This window comes from Talpa europaea (assembly GCF_964194135.1).
Source record: "Talpa europaea genome assembly, chromosome: 14".
Classification (NCBI taxonomy): Eukaryota; Metazoa; Chordata; class Mammalia; order Eulipotyphla; family Talpidae; genus Talpa; species Talpa europaea.
The window spans coordinates 55,694,955-55,699,244 of NC_140082.1; positions in this window are offsets into that span (position 1 = coordinate 55,694,955).

Genomic DNA, 4,290 nt, shown 5'->3' on the forward strand with positions numbered 1-4,290 from the left:
TTAAAAGGACTGAAAACAAGAGCCCCATGGCACCTAAAGGCCTTAAGGCATGGTGATTTGGGGGCTCTCTGGCTTGGCATGCAGCCACATGGGGGCAGCCCTTCCCCCACTCCATACCTCATCCATGTTCTCTCAACCCCCAGCCTGGCAGGCTCCAACTGCAGTGGCGGTGGTGGGTTCCTTGCTCTACCAGCTAGTCCTGGGGCTCTGGCAGTGAGACTTGTCCAGGCCCAGAGTGAGCTGGGGGAAAGAGTCCTACAGGCTGTGCACATGGCCATCATGGCAGGCTCTGAGCAGTGGTGCTATAGGAGTCCTTGCTGCACCAGCCAGATAGGACACTGGCAAGCAGCTAAGAAAAGGGCCTCACACAGTGGGGCCGAAGCTCAAAGAGCCTCACAACGTGGGGCTGAAGAAAAAGGGCCTCATCACGGGGCCAAAGACTTTTGAAGAGCCTCACACCATGGGGCTGAAGAGTCCTTGTGCCTCACACCGTGGGGCTGAAGATTAAACATCCCTCTGTTTTTTGTTCTTGGTCATAAGAAGAAAGAACTTCTCAGTAAATACATTGGGCAATAAATTATACATATAAAAATATTGTAAATACATGGCATGGAGAATTACCTACTTAAAAATTAAACACTCAATAATTTGGCCCACTTGACAATGGGAAATTATTATTGTGCAAGGGCATGCCTGATAAGTAACCCAGAGCTGGCCGCAATTTTCCTTATATGGAAGTTCCATAAAGAAGCCTCCTAATGATTCATAAAGTTGATTACGCTAGGAGTTTCTAGGTAGAAAAAAGTTCTAATAACTGATAACTGGGAAGCAACTGGTCTCTAGCTGCAGGCCATATAGATAGAGGAGTCTCCTGATACTGTAGCCTTGGCGGATAGGGAGGTGCCAAGGACTATTAGCTGTCTTAGGTAGTTGTTTAGGCTGAAATAATGAGTGTAAGTTTTAATTATCTAGTAACTTTAAAGGTCACCTCTTTTCTCAAAACACGTGGGCACCAAAGGTCCATGGGAAAGGAATGTACTGATTGTTTCTGTTTTGTGTCTATGCATACAATGATGTAATCCCACCGCTTGCCTTAATGTATAAATATCTGCTGAGACCCTCAGCAGAGATAATTGCACCAGAGAGAGTGTCTGTGTCTGCCTCACTCCCTTTCCCCTCAGCCCTCAAGTTTCGCCAACACTGTCGCATCCTTTCAGGGACACCTGACCTGACATTTTGCTGGAGCTGGTCTTCGGCACAGTGGCCTGCTCTCCAACAGCTCAGACTCATCAAAAAGCTCTTCTGCAGAGCCATATGCACGACCACACCTAGCCCCACTGAAGCATGCCAGCTCTTCAAGACTCCAGCCCCACTAAAGCTGGTTCTGAGGCCCACCATCAATGAGCTTGCTTGTCAGGTCTGGACAAGCAGTCACAGTTGCACTTTTTGAATACGACACTGGGATTGAAGTGGACCAATCATGTTTAAGCTCTCAATGGACAATCTGACTGGTTCCATTCCAGGATTTTTTGAGCCCATTGAGGATTCTAAATTAGCCAATAAGGTGGTGTTTGAAAGGTGGGAACCCTGATGAGGATAAAAGCCCGCACAACAACTGACTTGATGCATTGAGCAGATCCTTTCATCAGACCCTTCACAGACAAATTTAACGGGACAGCAAGATTTCCACAGATCTTCACAGAGAACTCCACAGCTCTTTGTAGAATTTTGTAGGGACCACTGACACCTCCATAGTCTTCAACACTTCCAAGACCGCTGCAGACTGTGAGACCACCACAGATCTTTGCTTCAATCTGCAGTCTTGTAACTGGATCCTTGCAGCCTCCAGAGGTTACGAAGCAAGGTGACTGTGTTGGGGTAAATTGTGCTGGCCTCAGCCCACTGCCTGTGGATGGTCCCCGCCCCAGACCCCAGTTAGGCTAGCTCTGGCCACACCTCTCTGGAACCAACAAGCCCTGACCTGAGTGCAGATCAGATTGGACATTTCCCCCTTTAATATCAGGCTCTAGGAGTCAAAACTGAACCAATCAGGTGTGGGCAAAATGGACCAATCAGGAGGGACTTAAGAGAACCAATCAAGTGCCAGTCTACTTCATTAATTATTCAGATTGAAAAATGGAAAATGAGCTATTAGTGCTAAATGGTCCAATCAGATGCTTAGGATTGAAAATGGCCTGTTCAGGCTTATTCAGTGGGGGCCCCTGAAGGGGATACAAGGCAGAACAAGAGCCAGCCTGAGGCAGATGCAGCAGCGGTTTCTGTGGAGGTCTATTGACGTGTGGAAGTCTAAAGTCTACAAGGTTTACATTCTACAGAGGTCTGGTGAGTCCCATGGAGGTGGACTGCTTGATGCATCTCTCTTCAGAGTCCAGAAGCAGAATCTTTCTTCTTTGAAAATGGTTTGATGAAAGCTTTCTCTTCAAACAGCAATATGACTCCTTCTTTCTTCTGAAGCTTGGAGCAGAATGCTTCTTCAGAGGTGGTTCAATGAATCCTTCACTCTTCAGAGGATGGCTGCACACTGACTCAAGCTGGCTTTTGCTCTGCCTGGTATCTCCTTCAAGGCACCCCCTTCTACAAGCCTGACTGGACCATTGTAAATCCTAAGCATCTGATTGGAATGTTTGAAACCTGAACAATAGACATCAAATTAACATGATACTATAACTAGTTTGGATTATAGCGTTAGAAAGATTAAAAGTTTGCCAGGGAGGAACTTGCCTTCATTAAATCACTTCTTAGAGCTCTCAGTTCCACAGCTACTGCTTACAGTGTGGACTCCAGCTGCTGCTTCACTTGATCGCCACTCCTATAGTGCTCTTCTTCTCTTTGCAGTCGATCCCTAAGTGTTCCAATAAAAAAGTCAGTATATGAAAGGTACATATGACTCTAGGAAGTATTGCAGAGAGAAAAATTTTGAAATGATACTGTACAGTTAGGGTTAAAGTTAACCTTTTTGCTCCACATAGTTATTGGTACTGTCTTTGCATAGTTTAGTTACAAATTTAAAAGGGAAGTTTTTTTTTTTTTTTAACAAGCTTACAAATACACTAGGAAAAAAAGTTCAACTTCACAAAATATTACAGTTACTACTAAAAATGATTCACAGTGTAGACAGCATCTGCAGATTTCTTTCACACAACATCCATCTGTAGATCACTATAATCCAAGACTAGGTGAGGGAGTCTGTTAGCTGTTGTCCTACTCTTTTTATGTTTCTACTTTTGCAACACTTTCCACTGAGCTTGTTGGTTACTAGGTATTTTAGAAATCATTTTTATACTCCTTTTGGAAAAAGACAACCCATATTCACTAAGTATAATAAAAAGTAATATGTGCTTTTAGCACAGACCTAGAAATAATTTGATATAGTAGGAGAGAATTGTTGAATACATTATTCAGTAATCACTTTCCACTTTTCTTTTTATTCCATGCATAGTTTAAGAATAAGACTACATAATTTTTTGTTTGCAGTAATTTTATTATTTATTAAACTTTTTATTTTTTAACATGATTATTTATCTTTATACAATATTTGATTTCCCTGCTCATATGTAGTCCCCATAAATCTCCCACCACCACATCACCCATGGATTATACATTTTTAAAAACATCTTCTGTCTTCAGAAAAGTGGCCATTTCATGTGTGTTGTTGGAAATGGAAATTCATATAAACTCTTGTGAGAACAATTTAGAAATATAGATCAGATACATTTCAGCATTGCTGCACTTCAGCCAAATACTATACTGAAGATTATTTTTCTTCAGTATACAGATTAATACAAAAGGAAATCCTTGCAGCAATAGTTATAACACAGTATTCCATATGGTATACTTCTATATGGTCATTAAAAGCATGATTTGGAAGACTACACAGTAAATTATTAGCAAAAGTATTCACTATCAAAAACTTGCTATACTATTTCCAAGAATTTCATATTCCACAGCACTAAATAAAGGTTTCTACTCTGAAAAATCCTAGAAGACAAGTTGGCAATTACAAACTTCTCTCTCGGGCCTCCCCTGGTGGTGCCGGCAGTTGAGCGCTGCACTATGAAGCTGTTCGCAGCCTCTGCAGCACTGGTTTGATCCCGACCAGTGAGGGTCCCACATGGCACAGCAGATATGTCCTGTCTCACCCGCTGCTCCCCTCAGCAGTGTATTTCGTTAGTTTGCCTTTCCTGTTCCCTGCTCTGTCTCTGGTGAATTCTCTCACCCTCCCATGCATTTGGCCTGTACCCCAGTTCTTGTATAAATAAATAAATAAAT